This window comes from Choloepus didactylus, chromosome 4 (genome assembly GCF_015220235.1).
Source record: "Choloepus didactylus isolate mChoDid1 chromosome 4, mChoDid1.pri, whole genome shotgun sequence".
NCBI lineage: Eukaryota > Metazoa > Chordata > Mammalia > Pilosa > Megalonychidae > Choloepus > Choloepus didactylus.
This window is the reverse complement of record NC_051310.1, coordinates 69,838,105-69,858,476: the sequence shown is the minus strand read 5'-3', so window position 1 is coordinate 69,858,476 and position 20,372 is coordinate 69,838,105. Positions and strand designations below refer to the sequence as shown.

The 20,372-nt window shown below is 39.2% G+C and overlaps 1 pseudogene; it reads left to right on the top strand.

The window, feature by feature from the left end:
- Nucleotides 1–18,161: 18,161 nt before the first annotated feature.
- Nucleotides 18,162–20,170, top strand: LOC119532679 (annotated as a pseudogene).
- The last annotated feature ends 202 nt before the right edge of the window (nt 20,171–20,372 follow it).

Below are 20,372 nucleotides of genomic sequence, written 5' to 3'. Positions count from 1 at the left end.
AACAAATACTCCAACTTTCTTATCTTCCTATCTTGTGCATCTTCTGTGGGAACCTCCTTTCTCTTCACTGGCTAAATTGAATGAGAAGCCAAGAACATCCACATCAAGGCACAGGGCAGAGAAGGGTGATGCATGGATCTGGAGAGACAGGTAGAAGAAATCTGGCATAGAAGGCTGCGAAACTATTTATCTCTATTTTACCAACTTTTAAAATCAGGACTGGATATTGAATTTTATTCAGTAGCAAGGTCTTCCTTTCTTTTCCAATAAAAAATTACCAAAAATAAATAGAATGATATAGGATCTCAAGTACTCACCACCCACAATGAGCAATTGTTAACATTCTGACATATTTAAGATTTAAAAAAAAAATAAGACATACAGATACATTTGCATTTCCCCATTTCTCTCTCTCTCCAGGGCTAATTTTCCTCCCTTCCTCTTCAGAAGTCACCACTATTTGAATTTTTGTGTTTTTATACTTTAAATACAGAAAAAATTCTCATTAGTCATAGATTCTGTGTTTTTGAATTTATGTACTCCCAGAAATTTATTTTTAATCCCCAAATCAATACTCACAGTGTTTTCACTGTAATTTGCAAACAAACATGTGCAGAGGGGCAAAATATTTGAATCTCCCAATGTGCACATTCCTGGCAGAGGTCAAACAAGGAGATGCTCTGCCTTCTTTCAACTCTCATGCTGTAAACAAGTGTCCTTTTTGTGGTATATTTACTGACAGCTTTTCACATTTGGTGCTTTTTGTTGATAATTTCACTGTTTAAAATGGCCCCCAAGTGTAGCACTGAAGTGTTGTCTAGTTTTTCTAGCAAAAAAGGCCACGATGCGCATTACAGAGAAAATACATCTGTTACATAAGCTTCATTCAGGCATGAGTTATGGTACTGTGGGTTGTAAATCACACAGTGATTAATGAATCAACCATATACATTAAATTAGGCATCTCTAAACAGAAACATAAAGTTTGAGGTGACTGCATAGAACATAATTAACAAAAATAATTGAGGCTTGACTACAAACACATTCACATGCACATAAGTAATATACAGCACTGTTTGGTGATTTTGTATTTTACAAAAATGGTTTCACACTATAAACTGTGTTCTAATACTTACCTTTTTAACTCAACTTATGTTTTTGAGATTAACCTCTGCTGATACATTTACATCTAGTTAATTTATTTTAATTACATGAAATGCCAGAATTTATTTGTTTTTATACTGGTTGGAAATGGGATGTTGTCCATTCATTCACTATTACAAACAATGCCTCAATGAACATTTTTATACCTTTATATTTGTGTATCTATGTAATATTACTTGGGAAATGAAATTGATGTGTTTAGGGTTATGTGAGCTTATTAGATGGTGCTAAATTGTTCTTCAAAAGTGTTTGTACCAATTACCATGCATTCCCAGTGGTGAGATGTAAACATATCATGACTGATTTTTAAGACTTGATTTCACTGTAACTTTGTGGCAAAGTGCCTCAGCTCTTTAGCGTGTGATTCTTACAAACGGAACAACCAACCCATAGAAAATCTGCCAAATAATGCAGAAACAAGTTTTTTGAACATGAATCAATATGGCCAGAATATATTTTAGAAAACTGCAATTGAGAAAAAAATGCATTTTAAAAATTGTTTCAACAGAAGTTTTTCAACATCAAGATTAGAGTGAATGGGAGTCAGGAGTTCATATATCTACACTAACCTACATCGCTAATTACAGTGAAACTTCAGGAAAGTCACTTTATCAAAGTTCTCTGAACCTCAATTTCTTCACTTACAATGTGTAGGTAAAAAATATCCTCCCTGATAACCTCACAAATATCACATGATGAAAAATTTCAAAATACAGGAAAGTTGAAAAAATATACAATAAACATCCACATATTTTCCAAGTCAGGGTTTGGCAAGCTTTTCTGCAGAGTTGTATATCAAATATTTCAGGTTTTACAGGCCATACGACCTCTGTCCCAATGATTGAACTCCATTACAGTGCAAAAATAGCTATAGACAATACACAAATAATTAGTATGACTTTGTTCCAATACAATTTTATTTATGAACACTGAAATTTGAATCTCATAATTTTAACGTGCCAAAATATTATTATTCCCTTGATTTCTCTCAACCCATTGGAAAATGTAACGTCTATTCTTAGCTCTTGAATAAAAATAGATGAAGAGCCAAATTTGGTCCATGGACCAGTTTGCTATAACCCTCTTCCAAGTAAATTTAACAGTTGTTAATATTTTTGTCATATTTTATATATAAGCCACTTGAATACATGATGGCTTTTCAACCCCATTTCAGCGCACATCTCCTACGAATAAGGCCATTCTCCTAACCTAACTACAATACCACTATTATATCTTAGAAAATTAATGTTAATTCTCTAAAATCATTTAAATTCTAGACCATATTGAATTTTACTCAATTGTACCCAAAATGTCATTTAGAATACTTTCCCCTGAACAATAATCCATTCAGTTTACTCATTATCTCTGATTTTTGAGTCTCTAATCTCTTTTTTTTTTAACATTCTATTTTGGAATAAATTCAAAATTATAGGAACAGTTGCAAAAACCATACAAACCCCATACACAGAACTCCAGCATTCCCTGACACCCCCAATACCCCCAATTCCCCCCGATCCACAAACTTGAACATGTTGTCCCACTGCTATTTCTTTCCCTCCCTCCCTCCCTCTCTCCCTATCATCCATCATCTATTGCTCTGTCTTCTGAACATATGAGAGCTAGCTGCACACATCCTTGAACAAACACTATATTCTCACATACAATTCCCATGAACAAGAACATTCTTTTATGCAATCCTGTCTAATCTTTTTTAATCTAGAATAATCTGTACCTTTTTTTTCTTTAACCCAAGGTGTTTTTTTTCTTTAAAAGTCTGAGCTAGTTGTCTTGTACCATGTCCAACATTCTGAATTTGTAGGCTTTCTTCCTTGTGGGGTATTTAATGTGCCCAACAGAGGTTCCTACTGATTTCTTAGAACTGAAAATTTGCTCTGGATGATTTTTTAGATTCAGTTTAAACATTTTTAGCTAGAATGTTTCAAAAGTAATGTTGTGGACTTCGCATTGTATCTCATCGGAAACACATAGCATCTGGTTGTCCCAGGAGGTGAGTGGCAGGTTCTCCACCATAAAGACATGCTGTTCTTCTGCAATCTGCAAGTAATCACAGGGATTCTTTGGCACCATGTTTTCCAACAACCATTCCTCTAACAGTCTTCACATTCGTTGATCCTCATTTGAATCAATCATTACATTGAAGAACAGAATAGTCTCCTTTTACAATTGTGCTATAGATTGGAGAGATTTATTTACTTCCAAGTAATTCATAGGAATTGCCTTGCCACTACTTGGTAGAAACCATTCCTAACAGATGCTGGCTCCATGGACCGATTTTAGAAAAGACCGAAGACATTTGTAAACACTCCCCACCTTCCTTTGCTGTCACCATGACAACATGAATGAGCCTGGTAGAACCTTCCCGTTTCATTAGGTCTCCCTATGTTAATGTTCCTGTTTCCATCAGAGGAATATCCGTGATGCTAAAAATATCCAGATTAAACACAAATGTCATGGGAACTGGAGCAGGGAGTTGCATTTCAAGTTGTATGCTGTGAACTCCGCCTCATCAGGGATGGCCTGGTTGTTTTGTTTTCTTTATTTAAAATAACAAGGTTTTTATTTGCTACAATGGCTAATGTCTTGTTATTTTTAAAGTGCTTACTTTTTACAGCTTTAGTTGACAATATACTCAATTTGATGTACTGCATGTAAACAAAAAAAAAAAAAAAAAAAAGGAAGGAACGATTTACCTTCCTGGAGAAATTAAATATTTAGGCACAGAAAGAACAGTCTGGGAGCTTCTGTTTCTGGGAGGATGGAGTAGACACACTTCTCCCCATGCATTCCACTAAGCAGCTAAAAATCCTATCCCTGGACATTACATATACAACAAACGTAAGATAACTGAAAGATTATGAGAAGGTAGCAAAACAGGTAGGGACCTCAGGACCAAGGAATGATGCAGTGATGGGTTCTCTGGATTTTCTTTTTGCCCCATCTATCCCCAATGATGTGCTGGGAAGCTGGTAACCCAGAAATGACAAAGGATGCAGACAAAAAAACAAACAAACAGAAAGCTCCAAGGAAAGCCTGCCCTCCTAGTCAAAGGGCCAAAAAAGAAGCAGCCTACCAAGACCGAACACTTCTAGACAATAACTTGTAGGCAAAAACCCCAAATACCATAGGAAAAACTGCTGCACCTTCCCAACCCTATCACCAACTACCAAGTGGGGAGCTTATAGGCTCCCAGGCCTTGACTGGGAGACCCACCCCCCAGCTGACAATACAGGCTACATGGGAAGCAGTAATGAGGCACCCCTCCCTCAGTTAGTGTGGTATCAGTGGAGGCCCAGAGGGGAGTCTGAGCCCCAACTCCCACCCAACATAAGGAGGTTCCCCTGCCCCCAGTTTTGATATTACAGTTAGTAAAATAGAATCACTGGGCAAAACTGTGGAAGGGTACACAGACCCTCTCTGCACTATTTTGCAACTTCCTATAAATCTGTAATTATTTCAGAATAAAATTTTTAAAAAGAAGCCACTCTGGCTCATGATATTTTCCTTTCTTCATCTGGGTGTTCTGTAGTCACTTTGGTATACACCGACTATGTCTGGTATCGTGTGGCAAAACAATTGGGATAACAGCTCCTTGTCTATTTAATTCTGATACAATGTCCCCAGATTGTAGGTTTGGAAGTAGTGACACTTGAACCTGGGCAAGTTCATTTTTAAATGGAATATCCAGGGGGGCACTATGGGAGGTCTGTGGAGAAGAAAGTCATATTTGGGTGCAAATGCCTCCAACAGAGAAAGGTATCAGGGACAGAGATGGGAAGGGAGCTGGGGTAACACTTTATAACAAAATTCCACTCAATTCAATAAAAAGAGTAGTGATTTGTTTATTTTTAATTATTCATTCCCATATAATTCAATAAAAATTCTATTATGTAAGAACAATTATTACCGATAGAACATTAGAGCAGAAGAGTTCCACTTTTGACTTACAGGAAATATTTAGCACCAACTCACTACTTCAGGGCAGGAATACGATATGTCAATGACCTTGATAAAAAAGATGCCCATTCTCATGGATCTTCTTTGAGATGCTGAAATGCTTGCAACTAGGATGCTGTCTGGAACTTTCTAGAAGGAAAATAATGCTTCTGGAAGCATTCTAGAAGGATTGGGAGGAGTTCAAGATTTCTAGCGTAAAGAACCAAACATAGCATCCTTAAATATCCAAGAAGACTATATAGTGGGTAATGGATTAGATCTGCCCTTCCTAATTGAATCTAGAAGACAGAAATATGGAAAATGGGGGAAGGGAGGTGGCAAGGTCATTTTCCAGCCATGAATTGCTCATAAAGGAACAGGACGCCTTAGGAAGTGGTCGGCTCCTTTTCATTACGCATTTTGGAGCTAAAGAGAGAGCACATTTTGTCAAGACCACAGGAGCAACTATACTAGTTGAGTGCATGGCCTGAAGCACCAGTGAAATCCTTTCCAATGTCCCATTCTAGATGTTGAGTGTGGCGTTGAGCATGGCACTGAGCATGCTATCAGCACACAACCCAGGAGTCTAGCATCTTTTCTTTTGCCATTAAGGTTGCCAAATAAAATACAGGGCAGTTAAATTTGAATCTCAGATCAATAGTAAGTAAAATTTTATTTTAAGTATGTCCCATGCAATATTTTTCCTGTGTTTCCTAAATCTGACAGCCCTAGTTTGGGTGACCCTTCTCCCAGCTTCTTTTTTCTTTTGCTTCTAGAGCTCCTGAACCACTCAGAGAAAGCCCAGAGGGTTATCATAGCCTCTTCACTCTCACATTCAGAGAGCTGAGGGTGTTGGGAATTCACCTCCTCACAGGACAGCCTTAGCCTCACTGGTACAGGGAATTTGACAGCCCAGCTTCCCTGCCTGTTTGGAGACAAAGTCTGAGTGTAACTCACACTCCAGATCTCCCCAAGAGATAAGGCTTGGGCTGAGACTTTGTCTGAAGTTGCAAACTTCCTCAGTTTCTTCCTCTTCCCTGGTCCATTTCTCTTATGTCCTTATAGGTGTCTTCCGGGAGCAATTCCTTAATAAACTATTTGTACATAAATCAAACTACCTACCAGGGTCTTCTTCTGGGGAATCCAGGTGAAGAAAATCCTGAAATAAAAGGTGAAAAATACATTTGAGGAATTGGCTTCCATGTTAAAAAAAAAAAAAAAAAAAAACAGAAAGAAAAAGAAAAAGTTGCCTGGAGGTACACAAATTCTTAAAATTTTTTCCTCAAATTTTTGTTTAATGTTACTAGATAATGCTTAGAGTAAAACCTGAAAACACAGCAAGATTGCTTATTTTAAAAAAGTGTTTTTGATATTCAAAGTCAGTCAGGAGAAAAGTTGAGAATATGACTCAAACATTGTGTCTGTTGAGGGATTGAGCTTGGTCCTTCTTTCCTGCCATGGTTTCGCCCACAGATAGCATCAGAGAGTCTGCCAGTGGGAATCTTGTCCCTTCTTTAAGGGGTCTCTAAATTTAGCCCATCTGTAAACATGAAGTATGCAATCAGAACTTCACAGACAGGGGCTCAGAGAAGTGCTAAGCATTCCCATCTGTAATTATCTTTGTAAAATTATCTCTTTGTGGGATATTTTTATATGCTTTTGGTTGTTTGCTTTCTTCTCTCTCCTCATCAAATGAATTTCAGGAAACTTTTAAGAATCGCTGTCCCTCATGCCTTCCCCACACCCTCCTCACTGTTAGGCAGTTACCAAGGGAAGAGTTTCCTTTCATCATAAATTATTGGGATGAGTTAGCAAATCAAAGCAAACAAAGCTGAACTAGATATTTGTTAAAAAAATAACCTCTCCTTCCTCCAGGAGGAACTAACTGTGAAACGAAAATATTTTCACAAAACAGGCAGGCTGAGGGGACCGAGGAATAGAATGCGGTGGCTGTGGCTGTGTGTCTGAGAGGTGTGTGGGTGCATTTGATGGCATGCACCTTGTTAGCAGAGTTGGCAAGAACTCAGGCTCTAGATTTCTTCTTCTGGGTATCTTGTGGCAATAGCACAGGTGAATGGAAGATGATGAAGCTATTTTTGTTTTCTTGTCACAAGCACAGTAGGCTTTTCCTGACTCTGAAATCTATGTTCAACTGGACATGCTACAGATAGGAAAAAAAATTAGAACCAGATAAAAAGGAACATTGCTAGAAACATGAGGAATAGCTTCCATTTACTGAATGTCAACAACACATTGATTTTTTTATGTCTTAACTCATTTAATCTATCATTTATATGATTTATGAAGAGGAAATCAAGGCCTCAGGCAATAAAGAATTTGCCCAATTCAACTTGGGCAATGAGAGGTGGAGCTGGATTCTAACCCCATCTATCTATTCACAAAGGCTGCATCTAACCCTCTCACAAAGGTGTCCCCCACCAGAAGAGATGTCCCAGTCAGGGCTCTGGAGTATGAACATATTTCCCCAGTTCCCACTGGCAGCACCATCGTCAGCTTCCAAGAGCCATTTGTTATAAAAATAAACCATTTATGTGCAAAGTCAGGACTTTTTTGAACAAGTATCAAGTATCCACTGCTGCAGAAGGAATAAAAACTAAAAGTCAATGACTCTGACTTCAAGAAACACATTATTTCAAGAAGGATTGTGGGCAGATGGCAGAGTAGAAAGCTCCAAGAATCAGTACTTCCACCAGAACAACTATTAAACAGGCAGGAACTTGCTGAATCAACATTTGAAACTCCAGAGCCCAGGAGAACACTGTACAGCATGAAAGAAAGAATGGAGGGGGAGGAAAAGGCTGGTAAGTTATGGTAACTACCAGTAAATTGCTCTCTCCCCATAACTGTCACTGATGCCCATCTCCCACTCTTCACAGCAGTGTGGCATAGTTTGCTGGTGACAGAAATGGATATAAAAATCCACTTCCTCAAGATCTGGGGTGGGAATGGGCTGACTGCTGATCATGGCTTTTGATTACTATTTCTGATCACTGGGAGTCTGGCTCTGAGGATAGTCATTGTACCAAATTGCCCCAGACAATGCTTCCTCAGAGCTATGTAAGACAGCTGAAGAGCTGCATTTGCTGAGCAGGTCAAGAAAGCACCACTTGGGGAGCCATGGAAGAAGCTCCTGGTGCCCTTACTGGCTCCCCGCCACCAGCCGGTCTCCAAGGCACATTGGAGCTAGCTGATTCTCCCTCTGTGAATCCCTGGTTTTGTTCTAGCTGGGAAAGACTGATTTGGGAAATTCGTCTCTGGCATGCCTCTCCCCAGAATTTCTCCTCCAGGCCAAAGAAGCTTGAAACAAAGACAGCACTGTAAGACTCAACTGAGGCAGATGGCCTGAGTCAAAGGCTTACCTGTCTAAGTCCAGCAGTGGAACACCCAGGATATGGAGATGGTCTATTTCCTGGGAGGAAAGGGGGCATTAAAATTCCTGTAAATAGGGGATCTCCTATTTACCATGAGCAAGCGCAAGCCCAGGACAAGACACAGTCCTATAAAAGACAGGGAGAACCCTGCACTTTGCATTTGACTTGGGCGGACCTTTCTTATAGGAAGGCTGATACTTAAGAAAATCTCTGTCATATCAACAGCTGGTTACAAACTCAAGGAACAGACATTTCACGGGAGAAATCTGAGTTAACATTTTAAAATATTAAAATGTACATTGTGCAACAAAAGAGAGCAAGACAAGAAAAGAAATAGGAAATGAGGGTCTAACCAAAGGAAGATGATAAAAATCCAGAAACATCAGTGATGAAGATCAGATGTGGACATAGCAAATACTTTTTAAAAAATGATCTTCAGTATTTTCAAGGAAATGAAGGAAAATAAAGTGAAAGAACAATAAGATATGAGGAAAAGAATGAATGAATAATATGAGAATCTCAGTAAAGAAATATAAATTTTAAAGAAGAACTAAACAGAACTACTGAAGAGCACAATAACTGAAATGAAAAATTCCCTGGAGGGTTTTAACAGCAGATTGGAGCTGGCAGAAGAAAGAATCAGTGAACTTGGTGACAAGAAAGTTGGAATGAGTCAGGATGAGGAGCAGAAAGAAAAAAATATACAAAAGACAAAATAACCTCAGAAACCTCTGGGACACCATCGAGTGCACCTATATACACATTATGGGAGTCCAAAAAGAAGAAGAAAAAGAGGCTGAAGGAATATTCAAAGAAATAATGGCAGAAAACTTCCCAAACAGCAAAAGAGGTGAATATGCATACTCAAGAAGCCTGGAGAACACCAAACAAGCTAAACTTGACAAAAAATATATCCTGTCATAAACTGATGAAATGGATAAATGTAAAGGACCAGAAGAGAGTTCTGAAAGCTGCAAGGGAAAAGCATCATGCTACGTAAAAGAAGTCCCAATAAGATTAAGATCCTATTTCTCATTAGAATCCATGGAAGCAAGAAGGTAGTAGGTTGAAACAACCAAAAAGTAAGGTAGTTCATCAACACCAGACCTGCTTTACAAGCAATGCTAAATAAGGATTTATTCAGAATGAAAGGGAAGGAAACTACACAGTGGCTCAAAGTAGCATCAACAAATAAAGAACTCCAGTAAAGGTAACCAGCTGGGCAATTATAAATTTCATTAATTTGTATTGTGTTTTTGGTACATAACTCCACTTATTACCTCCTACAGGTGCTAAACTGCAAGTTGATAAGAAGGATGATAAATAAATGGTTTTAGAAATAAAAATGAACAAGATATAATTTTTACAAAGTACAGAAAATGGTGGGAAGACAGGTAAGTATAGGGACAGTGTAGTTATATGCTATTAAAATCAAGTTCATATGAAATCAGATATTATTAATATATTTTAGGATCTTAAATTTTAACCCCATGGTAACTACAAGGAAAATATATGAATAATCTATCCAGATAGAAATGAGAAGGGACTTAATATGGTATAATACAAAAAATAAAATATTTTTGAAAGTAGGTATTAATGGAAAAATCAAAGGACAAAAAAAGTATAAGATTTATAAGCACTAAATAGAAAACTGCAGGTGAAAGTCCTATGTTATCAGTAGTGACGGAAAATGTGAATGAAATAAATTATCTACTCAAAAGATGGAGATTTGCAGGAGGGATTCAAAACCATGACCCAACTGTAACAGTTATAGCCAAGTTATTTTTGACAAGAGGGTAAGATCACCCAATTGGGAGAGAATAGTCTCTTCAACAAATGGTGCTGGGAGAATTACTTGGATATACATGTGCAAAAGAATGAAGGGGAAGCCATGCTTCACACCATATACAAAAATCAACTGAAATAGATTAAGGACCTCTCTTTTATTTAAAGAGCCAGAACTATAAAACTCTTAGAAGTATATGTATGGAAATATCTTCAGGACCTTGTGTTAGGCAATCGTTACTTAGATTTTAAACCCAAAGCACAAGCATCAAAAGCAAATACAGGCTAATAGGATCTCATCAAAATAAAAAGAAAAAACTTTTATGCCTCAAAGGAGTTTATCATGAAAGTAAAATGACAGCCTCCACAGGGAAGAAAATATTTGGAAACCACGTATCTGATAAGGGATTAATATCCAGAATATATAAATATATATAAATAATTCCTTTAACTCAACAACAAAATGACAAACAAACCAATTTAAAAATATGGGCAAAAGACTTGAATAGATTTTTCTCCAAAAAAGATAAACAAATATTCATAAAGTAGAGGAAAATATGCCATTAGGGAAAAGCAAATTAAAACCACAATGAGAACCATTTTACACCTATTAGAATGGCTACTATTAAAAAAGAGTATTACAAGTGTTGGAGAGAATGTGGAGAAATAGCAATATTCATTTATTGCTGGTGGGAACGTAAAATGGTGCAGCAGCTGTTGAAGACGGTTTGACTGTTCCTCAGAAAATTAGGTATAGGATTAACATACAACTCAGAAATCCTGCTTCTAGGTTTGCACCAAAAAAGAATAAAAGCAGTGACTCTGATAGCGTCACATTGATGTTCAAAGCAGCATTATTCACAGTTGCCAAAAGATGGAAACAACACAAGCGTCCATCAACTGATGAATGGATAAACAAAATGTGGTATATTCACACAATGGAATATTATTCAGCTGTAAAAATGAATGAAGTTTTGACACATGTGACAATGAGGATGAATCTTGAAAACCTCATGTTGAGTGAATAAGCCAGATACAAAAAGCCAAATATGGTATGATCTCACTGATAATGAAATAATTAAAATAAGCAAACTCATAGAGTCAGAATCTAGAATATGGGTTACCAAGGGACAGGGTGGGAATAGGCAATGGGAATAAAGGCTTAAAATGTACAGAATTTTTATCTGGGATGATGGAAAAGTTTTGGTAATCGATGGTGGTGATGGTGGCACAACATTGTGAGCATAATTAACACTGAATTATATCTTTGAATGTGGGTTTAAAGGGGGATATTTTAGGTTGTATATATGTTCGTAGAATAAAAATCCATGGAACTGTACAATACAAACAGTAAACCCTAAGTTAAACCGTGGCCTATACTTAATAGTACAGTTATAAAAATGTGCTTTCAGCCATTCTAACAAATGTACCACACCAATTCAACGTGTTAATTATAGGGTGGTATATGGGATCCTGTATTTTATATGTTATTATTCTATAAACCTACACCTTCACTAATGAAAAAAGAAACATATTATTTCACTTGAACTAAAGATGGAACAATTATGGAAAAAAGACAACCCATTCTCCCTGCTCTGGATTTTATGGAAGTTGGGAGCAGACAAGGAAAAGGTTGAGCTCGTCTTGGGCTCAATGTATTTGTTACTTAAACAAAGACAGCATTGAATATAGACTAGATTGAAACATCCCTTATACCCTGGAATCCCACTCTTACAGGAATACTGTCTCAACGACCCCTGCCCTAATGAGGTTATCTAACAGCCAGCATTGTATGGAGATACAACCATGCAGAAGCCCAACAAAGGTCTTGCTCAAATGTTATAGAAACTTCTTTACCATCAAATATTTTGCTTTATTTTTCTGCTTTCCACTTTCATCAAGATTGCACCAAGCCGATGACTGACCTACTTTTTGTTGCAGTGTTTGATTTGCTTTTAATTATAGCAATTACAGTGCCCTGATCACTGGCATCATCCCCAAGATGTTGATTTTTTTTCCTAATGTTATTGTTATCCAGATTACACATCTTTTGTGCCAGCGTGAGTTCTGCTAATTATCCAGCTGATGGTACTGGCGGTTCTATGGACATGTTAGGGGTCAATGAGAGCCCCTTTCAAGATTTCTCAAGAGGCTGCTGGGCTGCCAAGCAGACGTCATTGAGAGCTACCCTTGGGACTACCTAGGAAACTTGAGCTGCTTTGATAAAGTCCTGGAAAAGGAAGGATTCTTCAAGGAGACCCAGCAGAGGAAGTTATTTGGATTCTAAAGAAGAGAGTTTTCAGAATGAAATTAAAATCTTCCCAGAAAGAACTGTTTCCTAGAAGTGTTTTTCTTCCATCTTTTGCTCTCCCTCTCTCTCTCTCTCTCCCTTCCTGCTTTCCTTCCCTTCTTACCCTTAATCTCCAAATTCAAAACATTGATTGAACCACATGTATAAGATTGCTACCAATAATGATCAATAGTACTTATTGAAACTATACTATATGCAAGTATTAGCCCCTCTTCATATAAATCCCAAGTAGGGACTCTTATTATCCCTGTTTTTCAGTAGGAAAATATGCCAGGAGAGGTTAACTGACCTTTCTGGATTCTGATGCAGGCAGCACCAAAGCCTCCCCAGTGAGCACCTCCCATGCATTAGAGGCAATAATGACCTCCTGTGTAAACACATGCAAAAGGAGGGACACTCACCCCCACGGAGCTCGGAGCTCGAGGGAGCCAGGGAGTCTGGCTTAAACAAAACTCTACCTTGCATTGAGAAACCAACCCCACATTAATTAAGTTGATAGTATAGAAAAAACAGTGGTGATTAACTCTTCATTATTCTGGTTTCATGAAATATATATAGCCAAACCTAATTAATTTTTACCTCCACGGTAGTGCCTACCTGATGACTCAGATGGTGAACTGCTGAAATTCATCTCCTTATAGGAAGCACACACCCCTACCTAGAGAACTTGGCTATTAAGCCCCCTCTGTATAGGGAAGCACTAATTTACTTAGAGATTGTTGATATGATAATTACAAATCATTCTCACCTACTCATTAGAGCAACTCCCCCAAGGAATTCCCCCTTCCTTTTAATTCTGTTCTAATTACAGGTCTTCTCTTAAAGTACAGCAGAATGGTACTGTGTTGGAATCCAGACTCTTCCACTTCTGAGCTATGTAATTCTGGACAAGTTCCTTGGCCTCTTTGATCCTCAGTTTCTTTACCTGCAAAATGGAGGTAATCCTGCCCTTCCCTAGTCATTAGGCAGTGAAGAGGAAGTGGCAGCCATGCCCTCTGACAGGGCCAGGATGATCTTGCAGTATGAGTTGGTGGTCACCATTATGGCATTTAACCAATCTGGACTTCAACTTTTCACTAATCCCAACTGGTCTCCTCCCAATTAAACACAAATAGAGCAGGAGGTTTATTTAGGTGGAGAAACCTCATGTTGTGTAGTGATTTTCTTGACATTTCCTTGAAGTTATTTTAATTGTATAATGGCAAAATTACTTTCAGAAGTAAGACTAGAGGGTTCTTTCCACATGGGTAGGTACAGAAGAACATGCTCTCACTACAAGAATTAGACTAGTTTTAAGGAGGTGTGAGGAATCCTGTGTTTTTATCCACCTGCCTTTCTGCTTTGATACTAAGAAGAGTAGCCTTTTAAGGTATTACCAGGGGATGATCTTAGTTATTCATTATTAGATCATTTGACCATCTACTCATGAAACACAGGGATATATCAAATACTGATCCTGCCCACTATTGTCTTTCAATCCTTAAGGAGGGAAATACCAAAGGCAGAAAAGAGTGAGCATCCCAGAGGAGGTGAAGCAACATGCTGAGGCTATTCAGAGTGGAGAGACCAAATCCTATTGAGAGGATGAGGGAAAACATAGTGGAAGAAGCACATTTGGAATAGGACTTAAAGACTGAGAAGGATAAAAGAAGCATGGAAATTCCAAGAGCACAGTCCATATTAGCAAAGATGCAGGCATGGAAAACTCTGGAATACACATCAGAGGTAAGTACAAGCAAAGTTCTTTCCAACAAAGGGAAGCTGCACAACACAGAGTAGGACTGCAGACTGTGTCATTGTTAGAGTGTGAAGGACCATTAATATGGGAAGGAGGAGTTAATATTTAACATATAAAAAATGCAAGCATTCAGTGGTTTCTAAGAATGGCCATTCCTTGGAAGAAGTGTTTCTTGCAAGCCAGGCATTTTGAAAAATAAGGTACTGTCCCTATTCCCTCTGAGATTCACATCCCCAGGTGACAGAGACTCAGTGACCAGATTCCCAGGAGGATAGAGGAGCACAACTACTCAGATTTGCCAACTCAGGGAATGCATCCCAGGGGACATCTAAGCTGACACTAGAAGAAAAAAGAGAGTGGGCGAATAGGTCAAGGCAGATGAAGCAGCATGTCCAAAAGTGTGTTGATGAGATAGAGTTAAGTATATTTGGGAGCTAAAAATAGTTATGGAAGGCTCAGGTTGTAGTACAAGGGGAGAAAAGCAGGAAATGTGGCTAGAGATGCAAGCAAGAGTCAGAGCCTGAAGTACAATATAAGCCATAGTAAAAGATTTGTTATTGATTTTAGTAAGTGTTGGCTTTAGGCAGGGAACTGATGTTATTTGCAATCTGCATTTCAGACACTGCCTATGACATGGAGAATATATCTGAGGGGGGCCCAATTTGGAGGCTTTTGCAGTAATTAGGGTAGGACATGATTCAGTGGAGTAGAATGCCTTCAATAGATCATTGGGTAGCAGAATTGATAGGAGTTGATCATGACTGGGATCTGGGGATGAGGGAGAAGAAGGAATAAGATTAAATCCAGGTTTCTGCCTTTGCATTGGATAAATGGTGGTGTCATGGTCAAACTTAGGGAAAAAAGGACAACATACATTTAGCTGAGTTACATGCAATCTGTTTTGTTCTGGACACATGGAACTTGAAAGATTTGTGAGACACATCCTACTGATGATTTCAATGGGATATGGGAGAGTGAGATCTAGTGTGGCAATATTGGCTTATGAATCATTAGCAAACAGAAAGTAGTCGAAAACAACCAAGAGGATGAGATACACCCAACAAATATGTACATGCTGAGATCAAGCTCAGGCTTCCTGTGAGGGAGCAACTCTATAGAAATGTGAGTGGTCATGGAAGCAGGAGGCCAGGATGCAGTGGATGCAGTGGATTGGCACTTTCTACCTCCACTCACTTAAAAGACTCCTAGAAGCAAACATAGGGAAGCATCTTCAGGAACTTGTTTTGGCTGTGGTTTCTTAGGCTTTACACCAAAAGCACAAGCAACAAAAGAAAAAATAGACAAATGGAACCTGATCAAATTAAAAAAAGAACTTTTGTGCAACAGAAGACTTCAACATGAAAGTTAAAAAAAAAAAAACTACTCACTGGGATAAAATATTTAGAAACACATATCCATATATCCATTAAGGTTTTAATATCCAGACTATACAAATAATCCTACAACTCAAAAATAAAAAGACAGATAACCCAATTAAAAAAGAAGGAAACCCCTAAAGAACCTCTTTTGTTGCTTAGATGTGGCCTCTCTCTCTCTAAGCCAACTCTGCAGGTGAAGTCACTGACCCCCTCCCCCTGACATACACATACATGACTCCCAGGGGTGTAAATCTCCCTGGCAATATGAGGCACAATTCCTGGGGATGGGTTTGGTTAGAGCATCACAGGATTGAGAAAGCCTTCTGGACCAAAACGGGAAAAAGAAATTAAACAAAATAAAGTTTCATTGGCTGAGAGATTTCAAATGGAGTCAAGAGGTCATTCTGGAGTTACTCTTATGCATTATAAAGATATTCCTTTTTAGTTTTTAGTGTATTAGAATAGTTAGAAGGAACTACCTGAAACTCTTGACATGCCCTTCAGTATCCTTGATTCTTGAAGATGATCATATAAATACATAGCTTACATGATGTGACTATGTGATTTCGAAAACCTTGTGGCTCATACTCCCTTTATACAATGTAGGGAGAGATGAGTAGAAAAAAGGGTCAAAAAAAGCTAAATGAATAATGGAGGGGAAAGAAGTGTGAGATGTTTTGGGTGTTCCTTTTTAATTCTATTTTTATTCTTTTTTTATTTTTATTTTTTGGAGTAATGAAAATGTTTTAAAAATTGTGGTGATGAATGCACAACTATATGATGATACTGTGAACAACTGATTGTACACTGGATGATTGTAGGGTATGTGAATATATATCAATAAAATTGCATTAAAATGGGTGAAAGACTTGAATAGACATTTCTCACAAGAAGGTATTCAAATGGCCAATAAGTAATGAAAAGACAGTCAACATCATTAGCCATTAGAGAAATGCAAATCAAAACAATGGAATGGCTATGATCAATAAAATGGAAAGCAACATGTTCTGTAGAAGATAGGGAGAAACAGGAACACTCATTCATTTTTGGGAACATAAACTGGTGCAGCCACTGTGGAAAGTGGTCTGACAGTTCCTCAGAAAGTTATGCATAGAATTTTCATATGACCTGGCTATCCAACTTCTAGGTATGTTCACAAACTTACTGAAAGCAGGGACTTGAATAGATATTTTCACAACAATATTCATAATAGCATTAGTCACAATTGCCAAAAGATGGCAGGAACTCTAGTGTCCATCAACAATGAATGGATAAATAAAGGTTGGTGTTTTCATACAACAGAATATTGTATGAAAACTGTAAAAGGGAAGGAAGTCCTGATACAGGTGACAACATAGATGATCCTTAAAGACCTCATGTTGACACACACAAAAGGGCAAATAGTATATGACCTCACTTGTTTGAATAATTAGAATAAGCAAATTTAATAAGTCAGGAACTAGAACACAGGCTACCTGGTGCCAGGATACGGGTAGGGAATGGTGAGTTAGTGCTTAAATGGTAGAGAGTTTCTGTTTGGGGTGATGGAAGAGTTTTGGTAGTAGATGGTGGTAGCACAATATTGGGAATGTAATTAACACTATTGAATTGTATATTTGAAAGGTTAAAATGGGAAATTTTAGGTTATATAGCTATTACTAGAATTTTTTTTTAAAAGATACTCTACAACACAGTGAGTTCTGATGTAAACATGGACTACTGTTAACAGTATAATTAATATTGTTTCAACACTTGAAACAAAGATATCACACTATTGCACAATATCAATAATAGAGAAAACCCTGTGTGTGAGGGGGATATATAGGAATTCTATTTTCTGTGTTATTTTTCTGTAAACCTAAAACTGCACTAATGAAAATTAAATTAATTAAAAATAAATAAATAAGACAAAAGAATTCCACTTCTAGAATAAATAATCAGAGGTGTGCTGAGGTATTCAATGATGTTCATTGAAATATTATTTACAGCAAGAAAAAAAATGGGAATGTCCAAAATGAAGGAATAATTAAAGTTTAATACATCTGTGAAAAAAATAACTTCCTAGCTCTGTGCAGTGAGAGGCTAGCAACAATGATAGTTTAGTAATAGTGAGCGCACCGCACAACTGGATTTCCCTCTTAAAACAGGCCGCCTGAGAGAAGTGATGCCTGCAGGTTGAGGCAGGAAAAGAACATGAGTCTGAGCTATCAGGTTGAGCCAGAAAGCAAGGAAGCATCCAAAACCCGTTGGGTGAAGTCAAAAGGATATTAGAGCCAGTCTGAGTTTCACATTTGAGGCAATTTGAGATCAAAATAAAATAATGAATGTAATTGATAGTACCAGTTTATGTCTGGAAATAGAATTTTCCACGCGAGGTGTGTGAGGGGTGGAGGAGGGAGGAGAGAGAGAGACCACCTGCTCCATTCTCTCGGTACAGGATGAATGAAAGTCGTCCCACTGAAACGAAGGATTTATGTTTCTTCCCCCTTAATACAGGCGAGGGCTTGTGGCCACTCCAACTCCTAAAGAGTAGGCGAAAGCGATGCTGCGGGGATCGGGGCGTCGGGCAGAGGGGCGCGGGCGCCGTGGGAGCTACTCTACCACCCCGGGATCCACCTGTGGAGAGTCGAGACTGCGCGTCCCACGCACGAAGGCGGCCTCCAGGCTCGAGGGCCTCTGCGCTCTATGGAAGCCGTCTGTGTTGGAATCTTTTCGCGAAAGGAGAAGACAGAAATATGTTTTTAAGCCTTTATAGAAACGCAGCAAAGAGAATGCTCTGCATCGGCGCCCTGTCTGGCAAAGTCGAGGGGAGGCGGTTTACCTCAGAATAGAGCCGCTGCAAACGTCACCCAGCTTTCCGGAACTGAAATGGCGGGAGGCCCACCCTCTCTGTCACCGCCCCGCCCCGGAAGCGGAAACAGAAGCCTAGGGGGCCCCCTTCCTTGCTGCCATCCAAATCTCGCGACAGCCATTGCTGCAGCCAGGATGCAGAAGCCGAAGAAGTAGAATCGGCAGGAAAAGAGGGAGCCAGGAGGACGGGAGTCCCATCGGACCACCCAGCCTTCGGGCCCTTCCCCCGTGGCCAGTGGAAAGGCTGATGACCAGGAGTCAGCCCCAAACTGGAACGCACCCACATGTCCATCACCCATAGAACGGATAGCTGAATTGTTGCATATGCATGCAGTGGGGCACTACATTGCAATGAAAAGGAACAAAGTACTTCAACAGGCACCTGGATGAATCTCATAAACATGATGTTGAGTGAAAGAAGCCAAACACAGAATGCAGACTGCATGATTCCATTTACTGAAGTTCAAAAAAACAGCTCTTCACAGAGTCTTCCAGGATCAGGGGACCAATGATTCCACCACTGCTGAGTCTCCCACCTCCTCCCCAGGATATAAGCCCAATTTGAAGAGGCGTAGGTCCCAGGTCTTGCCCCTACGGTCATGGTTGGTGGGAGCTAATGCTGAACCTCCTTTTCCAGGGCCAGGTCATGGGGGACCCTTCAGAGGAGGCTTCCACAAAGAGCAGAGAAACCTTGGAAGACTCAAAATCTGGTCTGTTACCAAGAATACCTGCCTGCCTGCTTCAGTTTGCTAATGCTGCCATTAAGCAAAATACCAGAAATGGATTGGCTTTTATAAAAGGGGTTTATTTGGTTACAAAGTTACAGTCTTAAGGCCATAAGGTGTCCAAGGTAAGTCATCAACAATAGATACCTTCACTGGAGGATGGCCAATGGCATCTAGAGAACCTCTGTTAGCCAGGAAGGCATGTGGCTGGCGTCTACTTGCTCCCAGGATGTGTTTCAAAATAGTGTTCTCCAAAATGTTGCTCTTGGGGTGTTTTGTCCTCTCTTAGCTGCAGCTCCTTTCCAAAATGCCACTCTTAGCTGCTCTCTAGTCCTTCTGTCTGTGAATTCCTTTATACCAGGCCAGTGATCCAATTAACACCCACCCTGAATGGTCGGGGTAATGCCTCCATGAAAATAATCCAATCAAACAGTTCACTCACAGTTGATTGAGTCACATCTCCATGGAAACAATCAAAAGATTCCAATCTAATCCACACTAATACATCTGCTCCCACAAGATTGCATCAAAGAACATGGCGTTTTCTGGGGTACATAATCTATACAAACCAGCCTAGGTCCCAGGTCTAGCTCATGTTGTTGTACTTGGTGGGAGCCAACACTGAACCTCCTTTTCTGGGACCAGGTCATGCATGTCCCCTTCAGAGGAGGCTTTCACAAAGAGTAGAGGAACCCTGGAAGACTCAAAAGCTGGTCTTTTACCAAGAATACCTGCCTGCCTAAGGATGGACCCAGGTTACAGAAGACAAATCTGACCACTCTGTCTGCCAGCACTTTGCCATAAAGGGCTATTGTGTGTATGAGAACTTCTATGCCTTCTACCATCCAGGTGTCAATGGATGTCCTCTGTGAGACTGTGCCTTCCCATCCAGGCTGGATGACCTGGCAGCCATTTCTTTCCCTGTGGCCCTGTGGTGGCTATATGAGGCCCTTCCACTGAATACCTTGGGTCAGTGACATGCCAGATTTCATATATGAACACAAAATTGTGTTTCATCACTGATACACAGTGTGCACTCTTTCTTTTGATCTAGCCTCAAGAGACTTGCCTTCA